Below are 18680 nucleotides of genomic sequence, written 5' to 3' on the forward strand. Positions count from 1 at the left end.
GGGCCGGATGTCAGCATTCTGATGCTGCCATAAAAAGGAGACAAGACTTGACTTTTCACCTACTTATTTTCTCTGTAGATAATATCCCCTAGGAGATGGGATGGGAGGGGGCATTCCTGTGGTACTCTGGCATGGGGACGAAATCCATACCACTCACTATTTTAAACGGGGTTAATCCCGTGGTACTGTGGACAGCGTTATTATACGCGACCTCCGCAAACGATAGGAGGTCTGCCCAATTGGACTGTTGGTAGTTGACATAGCATCTTAAATACTGCTCTATCATGGCATTCAGTCTCTCCGCCCCCCCCATTGGTGCTCGGGTGAAACGCTGAGCTGAGGCCTTGGGATGAACCTATGGATCGTAGGAACTCCCTCCAGAATTTTGCTGTGAACTGGACCCCTCGGTCGGAGATGATTCTTCTGGGTACTCCATGCAGACGGTAGATGTGTTTCAGGAACAGTTTGGATAATTGGAGGGCTGAGGGTAGCCCGCTGCAGGGTATAAAGTGTGCCTGTTTGGAGAATAAGTCTATTACAGTCCAGATCACTGTGTTGCCACCACTTCTCGGCAGTTCTACTATGAAATCCATCGCAATCTCCTCCCGTGGTCTCGTTGGTTCAGCTACTGGTTGCAGCAGCCCGGGAGGGCATTCTGGTCGTCTCTTCATCGTGGCGCAGACGGTACAACTTTTTACGTAACTGTCTACGTCCTTTCTCATGTGGGGCCACCAGAACTGTCTCCGTGCTAAGTGCAGAGTCTTTAGGAAGCCAAAATGTCCCGCTGGTTTAACATCGTGGCTCCTCTTGAGGATCAAGGTGCGTAGAGTCTGTGGGACATAAGAGTTTTGTCCCCTTCCATGCTAGGTCATCCCTTTTTGTCAAGAGGTGTTGATTGTCTCGAAACCAGGGGTCCGCTGCTGTTTCGGTTTTGAGTCTTGTAGTTAAGTCACTTGCAGGTTGGCCCTGCTGGTCACGTTGTTGCCGTCTGGTGACCACCTGACCCACTGCTTGGGTGGAGGGGATGATGGCATTCACTACCTGCTCCCGCTCACTGTTGTATTAGGGCATCCGGGAGAGGGCATCAGCCAGAAAGTTCTTCCCCCCTGGGATGTGCTTGAGCTCGAAGTTGAAGCGATTGAAGTATTGAGCCCACCGGACCTGCCTGGGCGACAATTTCCGTGGGGTTCTGAGGGCCTCCAGATTCTTATGATCAGTCCAAACTTCGAACGGTTTCTGGCCTCCCTCTAGTAGGTGCCGCCAGGTCAACAACGCCCATCTCACCGTGAATGCTTCCTTCTCCCACATGGTGACCCGTACGGGGAATCGAACCCCGGTCTCCCACGTGACAGGCGGGGATACCCGATACCCGATGGTGAGTGGACCCGTCCATCCTTTTCTTTTCCCCATACGCCTAACAGCCCTGAAAACAGGGACCCAAGGGACTTTCCAAGCCCTAATAGACTCTGGCAGCACGAGGTGCCTGATCAACCTACCCACAGTCCTAAAATTGGGGATCCGAGCTAAAAAGCTCAAACACCCAATTCGATTTGAGCAAGTTGATGGATCCTTAGTGGGGGGAACTTACGCCACACACTTGACCAAGCCAGTGAGGCTGGAGCTAGCAGATCACTGGGAAATGATTCGGTTCATAATAGCCCCCAAGATGACAGACCCAGTCATACTGGGACTCTCGTGGCTGGACAAATGGGGTCCAATCATCTGGTGGCAAGAGGGGACCCGCAGGTTGAGGATATCAAAGGGCCCCCAAACCCTGCCGCCCCAACCAGGAGAGATGCCCCCCACGCAGGGACCCCAATCCCTCCCACCTCAGCAAAAGAAGACACCGCCAACACAAGGGCCCCTCCCTGAGGATACAGCGGAGCAACTGTTGGCCGCATCCGACAGCTCTTATGACACAGATCAGATCCCAGGGGAGTACCAAGACCTTGCAGAAGTATTCAGCGAGGCCGAGTGTGATGTTCTACCCCCCCACCGCGAGGCCGATTGTGCTATCAAGATCATCCCTGGAGCGAAACTGCCTAAACTGTATGCCATGACGCCCCGTGAAATGCAGGAAATGCGGAACTACATAGACAAGAACTTACAAAGGGGTTTCATTGAGCCAACTAAACCACGGGTCGCGGCACCGGTCCTTTTCAAAAAGAAAGACGGCTCTATGCGCCTGGTGGTTGATTTTAGAGTTATCAACACTGTCTGCGTACACAACTTATATCCCCTTCCCCTCATGAAGGACATGCTAGCCCACCTGGCCAAAGGAAATGTTTTCACCAAACTAGACCTTCGGGAAGCTTACTACCGAATATGCATCAGGGAAGGAGATGAGTGGAAAACGGCATTCAACTGCCCCCTGGGGAGTTTCCAGTTCAAGGTAATGCCCTTTGGACTGCAAGGAGCCCCGGCGGTGTTTATGCAGCTGATAAATGAAGTCCTACATGAGCACCTTTACAAAGGGGTCCTCGTCTACCTGGACGATATTCTCATTTACACGGAGACCATAGACGAACACATACGCCTTGTCCGCCAAGTGCTGGAAAAACTGCTGAGGGCGAACCTGTATGTCAAACTGTCAAAATGCGAGTTCCACCAATCACGACTAGACTACCTAGGCTACCGAGTATCAACCGAAGGAATAGAGATGGACCCAGCCAAAGTCCAATCAGTTCTACAGTGGCAGCCCTCTCGCACCTGCAGACAACTGCAAAGCTTCCTAGGGTTCGCGAACTTCTACAGACAATTCATCCCCTCGTTCGCAAGAATTGCCAAACCTATGACGGACCTCCTAAAGACAGGGAGTCCGGCGACGACTAACGAATAAAATTCATTTATTTTGAGATAGCATCGAAACCTAATAAATTCCCAATTTGGCAACCCAAAACCTCCTCTATTGTTAGAGTCTTGCATTAATTTCAGCCGAATTCTTGCCTCTCTACCTTGCCATATAAATTTGGTTACCATTCTATTTAGTTCAAAATATTTCCTTTCTTGCTTTATTGGGATTGTTTGGAACAGGTATAACAATCTCAATAAGATATTCATTTTAATAGTGGCTTAATACCGTGTTTCTCCAAAAATAAGGCCGCATCTTATTTTCTTTTGACCCCCGAAAAAACAGCTAGGCTTTCTTTTTGGAGGGTTCTAATTATTGACTCACCTCAAGGCAGTGGTACCGAAAGCCCCGCCCAGCAGGAGCCCGCTGCTGGCCCACTTCTGCAGCCGCTTGGCGCCACTCGCACGCATTGCCCCGACCTCCGTTTTGCCTTTAGATGCCTGGCAGAAGGCATCCGCAGCCGATAAGAGAGCTCCAGATTGATCCAGAGCTCTGTTATAGGCTGCAGATGCCTTCCGGCAGGCATCTGAAAGCAAAACAGAGGCCAGGGCGATGCATGCGAGTGGCGGCAAGCGGCCGCAGAAAAAGCGGCCATAGAAGAAGGCGAGGCAGTAGGACGGCCGAGGGGGCCGGAGGCTTGCCCTCTGCGCCAGCGGCGGTGGAACGGCGGCTATGGTGGCTGCCCTGAGACCGCAGCAACCAAGTGTTGTGACTCCGACCCCCGAGCCCGTCTTATCGGAGGGAGAAGGCTCCAAAAGTGAAGGAGAGGAGTTGGCCAGGCCTCCCTCTCCAGGACCCTCCTCTCTGGCAATGCCTCAGATTTCTCCCGAAGGAGAAGAGATTGGCCAGGAGCCAGGTATCTCTGAGCAGTCGCAGTCGGACAGTGACGGAGATAAGTCTTGGCTGGATCCACGCCAGCGTCGGAGAGACAAGCGCACGCAGCAGAAAAGGAGGCATGCCAGAGATTAAGCTGAGTCACTGGACCACACCCCACAGGGGATAAAAGGGGGTGTGGTGGCCATTCAGGCTCTGTGACGGACAAAACTAAACAACTAGCGAGTCGCATTATCTCTGAAACTACGTTATCTGCCTGCCTTGGATTGAATACGGACTGGACTTGACAATTCTTTGGCTTTGTGTATTTGTTTTGGTTTGTCTGACGGAGGAGGAACACCTCCCTCTGTGAGTAAAGTTCTTGGCAAGCAGCTACTGGGTTGCTGCCAATCCTGTTATCGAAGGAATTTATTGTCTGCAAGTTTTATTTAACTCCTGGCTGTTTGTGTGCGTGTGTGAGACGGGGACAGAACACCGGGATACAAGAATGCGCAGGAAGAGAAGAGGAGAAGCGGAGAGTGGAGCCGGGAGTTTGCATGCCGGGTGAGTGGACATCAACCCAGGCAGGAACTGCCCACAAACGCTGAATTACAATTAGTCTGCCCCAGCCTTAACAGCGGCTGAGAACTATTGGGGCACAAAGACAAAAGACCTGTTGGTGGATAACATAAATTACTGACTTTTTGGAAATGTTTGACTACAGATCTGGATATATTTTTTCTTTACTTTTTGGTGGATAAATGAGATTGGACTATGTTTGGGAGAGAGGAAGGAGAAGAGGAAATAATTATGCCTTCAAAAGCAAAGGAAAAAGACAAACGGAGATGGAAAAAATGGTTGCCAGCTGAAAAGTGAAAGTCTAAATTCCAGGCTGCTTGTTACTTGAAAAGAGAAACTTTGTTGCTTGTTATCTAAACTTGACTATTTTGAGGAAAAGACTCAGAGAATTTGACTTAGGATATATAATCTGTTCACTGGAGGATTTATTGGAAGATTAGAAAGAAGAAATTAAATGGAACAATGAAAATTGAACTAATAAACGTGGCAACAAAAGAAGGGTGTGGCAATAGAAGGAGGACATGATGATACCATATATGGAATAGCTTCAGAATTAACTTTGTAGAACTCATAACTTTGATGACATTGAAATGGAAAAGATACATATTTGGACAGACTGGAGAAAGGAATAATGGAATATATTATGTAACAAGACAACAAAATATTATATTTTGATTTAAACGAATGTAATGGTTTCTGGGTGGTTGAATAATGCTAGGAGATATTTTTTTTTCTTTTTCTTTTTCTTCTCTATGCTATTTCTTTCTTTTAGTATCTTTCTCTTTGTTTCTTTTCCCCTCTCTATTTTCTTTTTTAATCCATTTGACTTCTTTTGTTATATTTCTACTCTCTTCCTTTTTCCTTTTTTTTGTGTTGCCTTATTTTTTTGTATTTCTTTTATTGTAATTATTATTATTATTGCTATTACTCTCTCCTTTTTTTCTATTATTATTCTCATAAATATATAAACAATTTGATTAAGAAATAAGAACATAAATGATTGAAGAAAAACATGATTTTTGGATGTTCTAATGCCTTTTTTAAACTTTGAATTTTTAACTAGCACTACCTACAGATTTAATAATCTGGAAGAAAATGTTTACCTTTAAAGGCGTTGGATGTTAAAAAGAACTATTTATAAAATTAAGAACCATAAAAAATTGATCTTAAAAGTGTTTCAAAATGTTTCCTATTGAAAATAAGAAATAAGCATGGAATGGGAGAAAAGTTAAGAGAATAAGAGATAAGATAGTTATTGAAATATACTTTTATCTTAAATTGGTAAGAGATATGGAGGAGAATCGATTGGAAAACAATATTGGTAACACATTCCGAAGTAATTTGGAGCTAAACAACTGAATAAGAGATAAATGTTATGAATTAGTTAAATGAATTTAGGAGTGGAGGAAAGCATGATTCTGGAGATCAGTAAAAGCAAAGCTGTGACCCAGTTTTACAAATAAGGTAGGAGTGGAGGAAAGCATCATACTGGAGAACAGTTAAAGTAAATTGGGAACCAGTTAAAAATAAAAATAAGAGTTAGGAGTAGAGGAAAGTATGTGCTGGAAAACAGTTAAAGCAAAGCTGTGAACCAGCCAAAATACTGAGTTAGGAGTGGAGGAACGCATGTGCTGGAAAACAGTTAAAGCAAAGCTGTGAACCAGCCAAAATACTGAGTTAGGAGTGGAGGAAAGCATACACTGGGTAACAGTTAAAGCAAAACTGTGAACTAGCCAAAAATAAAAAGTTAGGAGTGGAGACTATACCAATTGAAATAAAGTTGTGAACCAGTTAAAAATAGGGGTAGGAGTGGAGGAAAGCATTGCTGGAAGGCAACCACTTGAGTTGTGAACCAGTTTTATAATAGATTTAGGAGGAGTTAAGGAGTTGGTGTGCAGTTAAAATTATACTGTGAACCAGCTAAAATAATTAAGGTAAGGAGTGGAGGAAAGCATTGCTGGAAAGCAGCTGATTAAGATGCGAACCAGCTAAAAAATAAATTTAGGAGGAAGTGGAAGAGATTTTACTGGAGAATAGTAGCTAAACTGTGAACCAGTTTAAATAAATACAGACAGGAGTATTGGAAAATACAGCTGGGAAATAGATATTTAAACTATGAACCAGTTAAAAATTAGATTCAATAAAATATGAGAATAAACTTGAAGTAAAAAAAATAAAAGAGGAGGAAAATACTTTTTGTCAAGATTATGGATATTAGATGTCATTTAAGAGAAGTAAAATATATATTGGAGGTAATGGGTTTTAGGATTGAGGAATATATATAAAATATTGATTGTTAAAATGATATTTAGAATGGTGTTTATTGTTTAGAATTTTGGGTGTAATAGTAGAATGATAAATGTTTAGAATAATTTTTTTTCTTTTTTTTAAAGATGTAAATGGATAAAATTTGGAACAAAATTGATTGAGGGAATGTGAATAACTGGACTCATTTTATGCCGGACCAAACCCTTACTCTAAAAAGATGTATTTTATGTTTTATGTTTTAAAAAAAATTAAAAAAAATTGGGAAAATAAAGGCGGCGGCGAGGCAGGTGTCGGGGTGTGCAAAGCGTGGTAAGTAGGGCAGCTCCACCCACCATCACCCCTTCCCCACCCTAGCTTATTTTTTACCTGTGTGCCTCACCCCACCCCCTGCACCCCAGGGTGGGCGGGGTCTTAATTAGGGCTAATTTTGTGGGTGGGGCTTAATTTGATCGCATGCGATCAAAAACGTGATAGGGCTTCTTTTCAAGGTGGGTCGTCTTTTTGGAGAAACACGGTAGTCTTCTATATTGTCAAAATATAAAAACTCAAAATAGTCCAAAAGCCATTATGAGATGAATATTCTAGAAAGCAATGAAGTTCTTAGAAAAAAAGATATACAGGTAGTCCCCAGTTGATTTAGTGACCAAAGTTACAATTGCAGTGAAAAAAAGTGACTTATGACCATTTTTTTCACACAACTGTTGCAGGAAACCCCATGGTCATGTGATCAAAATTAGATACTTGGCAAGTAACTCATATTTATGACAGTTGCAGTATCCTGAGGTCATGTGATCACCTTTTATGACCTTCTGACAAGCAAGTCAATGGGGAAGCCAGATTCACTTAACAACCATCTTACTAATTTACTAACTTACTAACACAGAATAGCAGGCAAGCAGTTGATCTCTCTTTCAAATACTATAAACTCTGATCCAAATCTGAGACTGCATGATCAATTGGACTAATTATAATCAAGGATTTGAACAGATGAGATTTGAGTATTATTTTCCTTTTCCAAAAAGTATATTATTTCTTATTGGCTTTAAGTATTAATATTTTGAAAAATGGAATTCTATTAAATTCTTACAGTCTTTATGTACATTTCCAGAGCTTCCTGCAGTCTGTGACGTGACACTGTAAGTCTTTTATCAAGACTTAGCATTTCAATTACTTCCTTCTCCATGATACACCAAAGGTTTGTGCTAAAGAGATGGAATGTAGTCAGGAAATGCACAGCCTTTCTCTACCGTTTCATCTTCTCATGGCATTTCCCATTTCAGTATGTAGAAATGGATGGGTAGGGTTAGTGTCTACTCTTGATGTTCACCTATCTTTGAAACTGGGAATTACTCTAGTGTGATTGTACTTTTCAAGGGCTCTATACGTTGTACTGATAAAAAGAAATGTGTTTTACTTCCAGCAGGGATGTCACATTCCTTCCAACCAAAAATGCTATTGGTCAGGATGGAAAGTGTGTAAGCTATATGAAAAGAAAGATGTAAAAGGATTTATTTCTCTACTTAGTTTCCATTTCCTCATCTGCTTCAAATATTTTTGGCTTCAAATATATCCTTTTATTATGAATGACTTTCTTCCATGTTTTGCTGTCTCTCTTCTCCACTACACCCATCTGCCACCCTAAATTTCTCCATTAAACGTACTTTCCCACCACTGAAACCATACACTTTCAAATGTGCATTGAAGTTCTTACTGAAAAAGCAATCTGTTCCATTACTCATATAGCAAAAAACAAACCCCCAAAATGTAGTTCAAGTAGGCTGGATATAGAGACATCAAGACAATCCAAGTTAAGTATTTCAATCTCTATAAAAATAATGGGAAATTAAGTCAAATGTTTGCAATTTATTTCCAAAATAATTAATGACTGCTATAACAGGAGGTCATTGTGATACAAGTCTAGGCTTTATATATTTCAGAATGTGTAGTATAGTTCACTTATATTTACTATTATTGGTGAGGGGGACCCTTGCAAATTGTTTATAGTCATTTAACTTTCATGACCCTACTACATTGCGCTACAATTAAAGTTTATACTGTTATTTTTGCATTTTAGTATTTCATGGTTTATAGAGTTTGGTCTAGTGATTAAGGCACCAGGCTAGAAAGTGGGAGACCATGACTTCTAGTTCTGCCTTAAGTCATAAAAGTCAGCTGGGTGACGGTGGGCCAGTCACTCTCTCAGCCCAACTTGCCTCACAGGGCTGTTGTGGGGGAAAAAAGGAAGGTGTGTTGGATATGTTTGCGGCCGTGAGTTATTTGTAAAAAAAAAAAAAACATAAATAACAAAGGCAGGATACAAATAAACTACCTTGTGAATAGGAATTAGTACTGAAAATACATCCCAGGAACAAGTACTTACTATCAGGAGAAGCAAAATGAGTGTTCATTGAAGGGCTCCTGAAACAACTGAGCAAGGTTGCAGATACTGCTCTTATCAGCATCTCTGCCAGTGTCTGTTTAACGCTTTGGCTCTGCATACCTAGCTGTATTAAGCATACATCAGTATGGTAAAACGATAGAGTATTAAACCTGAACTGGGGAAACCTAGGCTCAAATCCTTAGTCACATATAAATATTACAGGTTACCTTAAATCAGTTAATACATCTCTGCCTGATCTAGCTGTACTGATGTTAAAGTATGGCAAAACCCAAGCTGCAGTTAAAAATGTAACCAAAAAAGCACAAGTTACTATTTACCAATATAACCCATCAATTACTTAATACATCCTAAGTGTAGCTCCATAAAGATATTTTAATATTTCACCATGACAAATACATTCACACCAACTTTTTAAAGGCATAAATCTAGAGACTCTTTTAACCAATTCTTTACAGATCTGACTTCTTGGTAACCAGCAATGGTTGGCTGGCTTGACTATGCTCCAAATCACATCATGTATTAATTGAACCTATTCTTTTCACTACCAGCATAACGTCTGGGGCTATACAGGTTTTTTGGACACTTCTACTATATTACACTATTATCTATGCCATTCCTCTCATATAACAATCAAATCAACCTTCTTGGTACCCAACTAAAAATTGGCTAATTTAATACACACTAATTAAGTTAGGGAGACCAATAAAGCAATTCCCCCACCCAAAATTCATTTTCACAAGTAATTGCAGTGAGAACTGTATGTCCTAATAGTTTAACTTATTAACCAAAAAGTCTCCTCACCAAATAGTGTACATACTATCTACAGAAAAATGAAATTAAACATCTTATTAATCCCCCATAAATCGGGGGGGGGGATCCTACTTGGTTCCTGACCATACAAATCCACTCCATTCCTGCTTATGTTTCTCTCCATTAAAAAAAAGCCAAGAACCACTTAATTTTCTTCTGGAGCAGCTTTCTCAGTCAGAAAGACTGCATTCTCCTCCCACTATGTGTGAATCTATTTGGAATCCAGAATTATCTAATTGGCTACTTCATCAAATTATCTAATTTTCCCCATTCCTCACCCCCCTACGTAATTAACTCTTCCTTTCACCGATATGAAGCAGACATATTTAGCATTCCCAATTATACACTCAATGTTTGTTTTCTGAAAAGCACCTTCCCAATACGGTAATCCGTACAGCAGTCCACGCGCCTTGCTCTATTTTACGGTGCATCCCGTCTGTCTCAATACATACATACATATCTCACAGCCTATACCGCCTCTTCATGGAAAGTCCCCTCCATACTCTGTCGCGCATCTGTTCATCCCCGCCCCCCAACTTTAGGCCAAATTAGGTTTCTAACATCAGCCCACTCATAATTCCCAGTTTAAATTTCGTTTCTTTTTCTCCTTTCCCCGGCTAACCCTTCCGAATCTTGCAAGATCTCGAGTTCCAGAACCACTCTTAAAAACCTCAGCCCACCCCCAATATGGCTGCTTCGCCCTCATAACACGCGCGCGCGATACCTGAGCGCCCTCCACTTTGTTTCCTTCTCTTTACCTTGGTCAGCCCCACAAAAAACCCACGAATGGAAATGTAAAGATAAAAAGAAGCACGGAGAGGCAGAAGAGCCGCAACTACAGTCGGGAAAAGAAGGTCTCGTTTTGAAGCAAGAGAACAACTCCTGGGCAAACAGCCTCCCGCGATCGACCCGCCTCCACCAAACAAAAGCGCACTGAACCTCCTCTACACGCCAAGACTCACTGCGCATGCTCTCTGCAACTCTACGCCCCCTTTTTTAAGCCTCTCGAAGTTCGCTCCTAGCCCGCGGCATCCTGGGACCGGATGTTATTTTTTTCCTACTTCGTTCATAGACTTAGTCTAAATTAGACGATGGACCTTCCTTTTTCTTTTTCTTTTTTTTTTTGGAAGAAAAAAAACGAGAGCTGTTCATGAAAACAGTGACAAAGGTTAGAATTTTGGCCAGCTATGATTGAACAGGATTAACGTATTACCTTCCCCAAAGAGCCATGTTTGTTTTAGTTCAGGTGCAACTTGATTTCTTTTTTAAATAGTTTTTAAGTTTTAAGAGTTCTGTCCTATATAAACTGTAGAGATTCAACCAGATAGAAACACCTGCACGTGTGTTGGAAGAAATGTCCATCTGGTTCAGTTCTGTTGGAAGAAATCTCCTAGGTTCTGCTCCAAGTGGGGAAAAAGACACTGGAGACATGGAGACTGCTTGGAAAGATGGTTTAATGGTGGACAGGATCACATGGCTTGAGTTCCTGAACAGAAAAGGGCAGATACAGGGAGTCCTTGGGTTTTTATGCTCTCTCTGGCTTTGCATTTCCTGGGGCCCCGAAAGAGTATCCTGATTGGTTGTCAGACTCTCAGGGGGTGGGGGTCTTAGCTAGCCTTGCTGGCTGATGGTCACATGTGCTTCCCAGGTCACATGTGGTAAGTTTCTGCTGCTTTTATGTAGAGGGCTAATCCTATCTTTGTTGGATCTTTGGCAATTCCTACTATGGCTCTGCCTGAAGGAGGCAGATCTTTGTTATGTAGAATAGACTGGCCCAGGCCTTAATGGCCCATTGACAAAGGGTGGGGGGCAGGAAGGTGGGAGCTGCTTTGTCTGTAAAATATGCTTCTCCATTTCTCATCCAGGGAAATATAATATTCTGCCTTTTTCATATTTCCTAAAATATTTTACTCTTCCAGGAAAGGGGTGGGTGCTAACTTCCTACAGTTCCAAGTGGGGAGAGAGACACTGGAAACATGGAGGCTGATTGGAAAGAGGGTTCATTGATGGACAAGACCACATGGGTTTGAAGTCCTGGTCAGCTGACCACATGGAGTTGAGAGAGAGAGGTATTTATACCCTCTTCGGCCTTGCCATTGAGCTTCCTGTTCCTAGAATAGAACAATAGAAATGTATTCTATTGGTTGTCAGACTCCCAGGGGGCTATGCAGGGGTCATAGCTGAGGTTGTTTGAGATAAGTTTGGTTGAACCTTGCTGGGTGATGCAATGAAGGGGCTTGGTTGTGCCATGTGGTGAGCTCTGTTGATAGATAATCCTATTATGTCCTGGAGGGTCATGTCTCCAATCACTTTTCCGAATAGGAGATAAGGTGGCAGCATGGAAGCTTCCGGCCTAATATGGCTTCCAAAGCTGACATCATGTCTTAATCCCATCACCCTGGATCTGAAGGTCTAATTGTCTTGTAGATAGGCTGGCCCAGTCCTGCTGGGGCCATTAAGAAAGGTGGGGGCTGCTTTCCAAGAGCATGTTTCTCCTTTAGAGAAATATAATATTCTGCCTTTTTAATATTTCTCAAAATATTTCATTCTTCTAGGAGGGGTGGGTACTAACTTTCTACACCTCTAAATCGCTTTATGAAAACTAAGCTATGACGAACAATCTTTCCACCTTGGCTTGCCTGGCCAGGAAGACAATGTGGGGAGAAAACCCCTTTTCTCCTTTTCCTTCCTTTTCTTATCCCTTCCCCCAAGAAATGGGACAAGAGCTCTGTTTTGAAAATCTTGTGTAAGTGTCTTGGTCAAATATACTTTATGATCTATAATTTGTCAATGCTGCAAGGACAGTCGGGTATATAATTTAATTTAATTTAATTTAATTTCGAATTTATATACCGCCCTTCTCCCTGAGGACTCAGGGCGGTGTACAGCCAAGATAAGAAACATAGAATACAAATATTAAAACATTTAAAAATATATATAAAATTTGGCCCAAAAAATTAAAAATCGCAGACTAATTAAAGGATTTAAAAATTTTAAAAATTTCTTCTTAAGCCAACCCGGCTTGCTGAAAAAGATAGGTTTTCAGGGAACGACGGAAGGCATTGAGGTCCTGGATTCTTCTTATCTCCGGGGGCAACTGATTCCAGAGGGTGGGAGCCCCCACAGAGAAAGCCCTCCCCCTGGGGGCCACCAGCCTACATTGTTTGGCTGATGGCACCCTGAGGAGGCCCTCTCTGTGGGAGCGCACGGGTCGATGGGAGGTCATCGGTAGCAGCAGGCGGTCTTGGAGATAGCTAGGCCCTATGCCATGGAGCGCTTTAAAGGTGATAACCAACACCTTGAAGCGCACCCGGAAGACCACCGGGAGCCAGTGCAGCTCGCGCAGGAATGGTGTTACATGGGAGCGCCATGTTGCTCCCATCACTACCCGCGCTGCTGCATTCTGGACCAGCTGGAGCCTCCGGGTGCTCTTCAAGGGGAGCCCCATGTAGAGAGCATTACAGTAGTCAAGGCGAGAGGTGACGAGGGCGTGAGTGACTGTGCACAGGGAATCCCGATCAAGAAAGGGCCGCAACTGGCGAATCAGGCGAACCTGATAAAAGGTCCCCCTGGTAACAGCCGTCAGATGTTCCTCCAAAGACAGCTGCCTATCCAGGAGGACTCCCAGATTGCGAGCCCTTTCAGTGGGGGCCAAAGACTCGCCCCCAATAGTCAGTGATGGAGTCAACTGACTATATCGGGATGCCGGGAGCCACAGCCACTCAGTCTTGGAAGGGTTGAGCCTGAGCCTGTTCCTCCCCATCCAGATCCGCACAGCCTCCAGGCACTGGGACATCACTTCAAGGGCATCGTTGGGGTGGCCTGGGGTGGAGATGTACAGCTGGGTGTCATCAGCGTACTGGTGGTATCTCACCCCAAAGCCACGGATGATCTCGCCCAGTGGCTTCACATAAATGTTGAACAGAAGGGGCGAGAGGACCGATCCCTGTGGCACTCCACAAATGAGAGGCCTCGAGGTCGACCTCTGCCCCCCTGCCAACACAAACTGCGACCGGTCGGAGAGAAAGGAGGAGAACCACCGTAACACGGTGCCTCCCACCCCCAACTCTTCCAGCCGGTGCAGCATGATACCATGGTCGATGGTATCAAAAGCCGCTGAGAGATCTAATAGGACCAGAACAGAGGAACAACCCCTGTCCCGAGCCCTCCAGAGATCATCAACCAGCGCGACCAATGCCGTTTCCGTGCTGTGCCCAGACCTGAAACCTGACTGGAACGGATCCAGATAGGATGTTTCCTCCAGGAATTGTGGAAACTGTTGCGCGACCACACTCTCAACAACCTTCGCAATGAAGCGAAGGTTGGAGACAGGACGATAGTTAGCCAATATTGCTGGATCCAGGGACGGCTTCTTGAGGAGAGGCCTCACCACCGCCTCTTTCAGGGCAGCGGGGAAGTGACGGATTGATTAAAGTGACCCTTTAATCAATCCTAACTTTAGTCAGCTGGTTTCTTCAATTAATTCCTGGTTAACTTACTGTTTCTTATCACATATGCTTGTAGGAAGTTAGCACCCACCCCTTTCCTAGAAGAATGAAATATTTTGGGAAATATTAAAAGGCAAAATATTATGTTTCCCTGGATGAGAAATGGAGAAGCATGTTTTAAAGATGAAGCAGCTCCCATCTTCCTGCCCCCACCCTTTGTCAATGGGCCAGAGGCAGAAACTCAATCTTTGTCAATGGACCATCATCTGCAACACAATAGGACCCATCTAGCAACAGAAATTCACCACATGGCACTTGGGAAGATTACATCAGCCAGCAAGGCTAGCTAAGACCCCCACCCCCTGGGAATCTGACAACCAATCAGGATACTCTTTCTGGGCCCCAGGAAGTTCAAAGCCAGAGAGGGCATAAAACCCGGGGACTCGCAGCATCTCCCCCCTTTTCTGTTCAGGAACTCAAACCATGTGATCCTGTCCACCATTAAACCATCTTTCCAAGCAGTCTCCATGTTTCCAGTGTCTTTTTCCCCACTTGGAGCTGAACCCAGAAGGATATTTCTTCCAACAATTTGGCACCCCAGATGGGACTCCAAGCTAACCTAACCAATGGACCTGGCCCAGGTAAGCCTCCCTTTCTAGCAGCAGACCCATTGAGTCTGTGGGTAAGTTTTCGTGGACCTTGGCCATTTGGAACTAGGTTTTAAAGGGGTTTTGAGCTCAAAGGCTGCTTGGAAAGAAGGTGAGTACCTCTAAATTTTAATTTAAAAGCATGGGAAATGTGTGTATGCCTGCGTGTGTGTGAGGGCCCTTCTCCCAAACACAGCTGGATCTTGCTTCCTCTGTGCATTTCCTAACCGCAGAAAGACCAACAGTCTGGAGAGCATGGGGGTTTTGCCAGAGCACAGGACCTTCTGTTAGGGAAGGAGGAAGTGTGTGTGTGGGATTCCATCTGGAAAACAGTCTGATTTCACCTCTTTGAGTGACCTCTAGCCGCACCTCTGCCTACTGCTAGCTCCACCGAGCTGTGGCTGGTAGGATAGAGAAAGCAAGGGGGGGTTGCCAAACATGGAACTTTGTGTTCAAAAGGAACGGAAGCCGAGCGAAAGCCAAGCGAAAGTGAAAGGGATATTGAAAGTAGAAAAGGGAGTCCCTGGTGTTCCAAGGAAAGCAGCCCGGTGTATGTGCATTGCACGGGGAGGTACTGGTACTAACTGTAGGGGCAGTGAGGTCCTCCCGAATCCCTTTTTTTGATCTGAAAAACCCAGGCAGATTCCATGAAAGGGAATCTGTGTCCTTCTCAGAACCTTTTTTTCTGAAAACGGAGGATCGCCCGGCTGAGCCAAAGTGAACTTACATTTCAAGGATCATGGGAAGCTGTAGCTCGAGGGTGAGGGAAAATCCCCTGGAAAAGTTGATTGTGGCCTGGGACGCCAGGCGGACGCCAGTGTTACCTGGCATGAGCAAAAGGAAAGCTTGGAAATTGTGCAGGAAATGGGCTATGCTAAGAGATAACACCCGGAGACAAATTTGGCTAAATAAAGGTACTTAAAAGAAAAGGGAAATATATAAATAGGAATGTTGGGGTTTCTGTTTGTTTTGTTTGTTTGTCTCTCTGCCTTCTATGCAACCACGTGGTATGTATGTTTAAGATTTGTGCCTTCCCTAATTTAACTGAGATTTATGGTGGGAATGATCAGTGTGTGTGTAAATCTCAGAGTTCTGCTTTTCCTCTCTTTGTCCTCCTTTGTCCTCCTTGTTTTTATGTGTGTATGTCCAAGTCTTTGTGCGCCCTCGAGATAATTGTAACTGTAAAAGGTACCTGATCCCTAGAGACAAGAATTTTAAATTGTTAGGAAAAAAAAAGGTTGAAGCAATGGAAAATGGGGGAGAGAGAAAAAAAAAGAAAGAAAGAAAGAAAGAGCCTTTGCCCTGTGTTTGTCTGGCCAACAAGAACAGAGTAAAGAGAACTTTTCATTTTATTTCTATTTTTTTTCTCCTTCCCTCTCTGTATCTTAAAGTAACAACTCAAGTTTATGAAGAAACGTTTTAAGTTCATTTGCAAGAAAAAAAATCAGTCTTGCACTCACTGTATGTGTTTAAATGGTTTTACCTGTTCATCTCTTTCCCGAAGTATGTGAATCCAGTTTTTTCTTTCTCATCTGTTGTGTCTCCATTTTGTTGAAACTGCATTATCTGTTTAGTAACTGCAATACTGATGTGTTGTTGTTTCTTTTCATACTCTGCCTGCAAGCCTATCTACCCTCCCCCATCTCTAATCCTGTTACAATGCCTTTCCTGGGAAGATTATCCACAAAAGGGGGGAGGGGACCCTATTCTAATGTCTTTCAGCCCTGCACAAAGGACTCTGCAACCTGTGGAAGCAGAGCACATGGATCCAGATGCTGCTTCCAGAGGAGACCTTCCATCTGTTTGAACCAGGAATTGGGTTTGAATCCAGCCTCCACTGAAAGTCATCACAGCAACCAGAGTGGAGCAGACCTTCCCAAGCCTGACTGACCAGCCTTACCACCAAGCATGCTACCCAGCAGACATGAAAGAAAAGACCCTGAGATGGACAAGTAAAGACTAAAAGACTCTTTTCAATCCCCAGAAGACAGCTGGAAAGACTATGGGGAGGGTTGAAATTCATTGTAAGGTTTTCTTTCTTGTCTCATTTATATTGTAATCAGTTTATTGTAAGGATTGTATTTGAGAGTGGTTGCCACAGGAAGTTCTGTATACCTTAGATTTCTGTCTGGTGGGGCGGAGAAATATGTCCAAAATGTTTGTATTGCCTGTATTATAAGAGTAGCTGTATGCACATGCACACACACACAGAGACACACCATTCAGAATTAGACTGAAACTATTCCCTTCACTTACCTCCACACAAAGCTTCTCCTAGGTTGATTTTTGCTCTGTGGCACTAAAAGCCCAAGTAGTCTCATCTCCCTGCTAATTCCTCAGGCAATTCCCTCACTTGAAGAGATAGCAGAAAAAGTAATATCCAAAACCCAAGCCCTGACCTTGACTCACAACTGATGCTGCCCAGTTGCCCAGTAAAGAAAGATACGTTGCACTGATGGTCTCATGAGTAGAAGTCCCAGGGCTCATTGTATGTAATAATACTAAAAAAAAAAAAAAAAAAGCCTGGATTGCACACTGGCTAACCTCAATTTGGACTCACAAATCCTGGATGCACTAAAGTAAGAGCTAGGGCAGGTTCAGTAACCAACCCATGAAATGGGCAGTCTGTAATTTAAAGGAAAACCATGGCTGTGAAAAATTTTGGGACGTGTGCTTACTTGAAACCTGACTGGAAGCTCACAGAAAGTGATATCTGACATCTGAAATTAATTGGTATAGAAATTGGATACTGTAAATTTATTTTCAGAATTTTTGCCCTGGCTGCTAGACCTTCATGGTTGAAAGCTCTCCTTTTGGGAGCCACAGTAGGACTCCTTTTCTGTTACCTCTATCAATGCCTTCCCCTTTGCATCAGAACAATTAAAAGCACCCATCAAGCCTCCCTGACCTGATCAATTTTAATCTTTTGCCAAGAACATGTTTCAAAACTCATGTTTTGAAAGAAAAAAAAAAGGAGGGATTGTAGGAAGTTAGCACCCACCCCTTTCCTAGAAGAATGAAATATTTTGGGAAATATTAAAAAGGCAGAATATTATGTTTCCCTGGATGAGAAATGGAGAAGCATGTTTTAAAGATGAAGCAGCTCCCATCTTCCTGCCCCCACCCTTTGTCAATGGGCCAGAGGCAGAAACTCAATCTTTGTCAATGGACCATCATCTGCAACACAATAGGACCCATCTAGCAACAGAAACTCACCACATGGCACCTGGGAAGATTACATCAACCAGCAAGGCTAGCTAAGAACCCCACCCCCTGGGAGTCTGACAACTAATCAGGATACTCTTTCTGGGCCCCAGGAAGTTCAAAGCCAGAGAGGGCATAAAACCCGGGGACTCGCAGCATCTCCCCCCTTTTCTGTTCAGGAACTCAAACCATGTGATCCTGTCCACCATTAAACCATCTTTCCAAGCAGTCTCCATGTTTCCAGTGTCTTTTTCCCCACTTGGAGCTGAACCCAGAAGGATATTTTTTCCAACATGCTAATTAAGAGGAAGGAATTACAAACCCAGAACCCAGCAAAAGCTGTTTCCAGAACTTGACTGCAAAGTACATTAAAAGTAATGCTACCCCATTCTGTCTTTGTATTTGTAAACTGCGTTATAAGGGATGAGTGAAATGCATGGATAAGCATAGCTGCCATGTTGACAGCTTTGATTTTCATAAATGCATATGCTTTGCTTGTAAGAAAGTTAATGATTTGTATATGTATGTATAAAGGGTAGTTTGAGAAAGGAATGTCATGTTTTAGAAAAGTATTCAAGAGAAGAGAAAAGAAGAGAACAGAACAGAAGAAGCACTGGCAGGCAGGCATGCAAGCAGGCATGCAGAAGCGGGGCTCTCCT

The 18680-nt window shown here is 43.6% G+C and overlaps 1 protein-coding gene across 1 annotated transcript in view; it reads right to left on the bottom strand.

The window, feature by feature from the left end:
* CBX1 (chromobox 1) overlaps positions 1-10662 on the bottom strand; it is a 95296-nt gene extending 84634 nt beyond the window's left edge. Inside the window, exon 1 of the mRNA XM_070944480.1 lies at positions 10481-10662. The gene's annotated coding sequence lies outside the window, so the exon portion shown is untranslated. The remainder of the gene's footprint in view (positions 1-10480) is intronic.
* Between the last annotated feature and the right edge of the window lie 8018 nt (positions 10663-18680).

Source organism: Pituophis catenifer, unplaced genomic scaffold, assembly GCF_029215685.1.
Source record: "Pituophis catenifer annectens isolate HBS135680 unplaced genomic scaffold, rPitCat1.0.hap2 SCAF_5, whole genome shotgun sequence".
In the NCBI taxonomy this organism is placed as follows: domain Eukaryota; kingdom Metazoa; phylum Chordata; class Lepidosauria; order Squamata; family Colubridae; genus Pituophis; species Pituophis catenifer.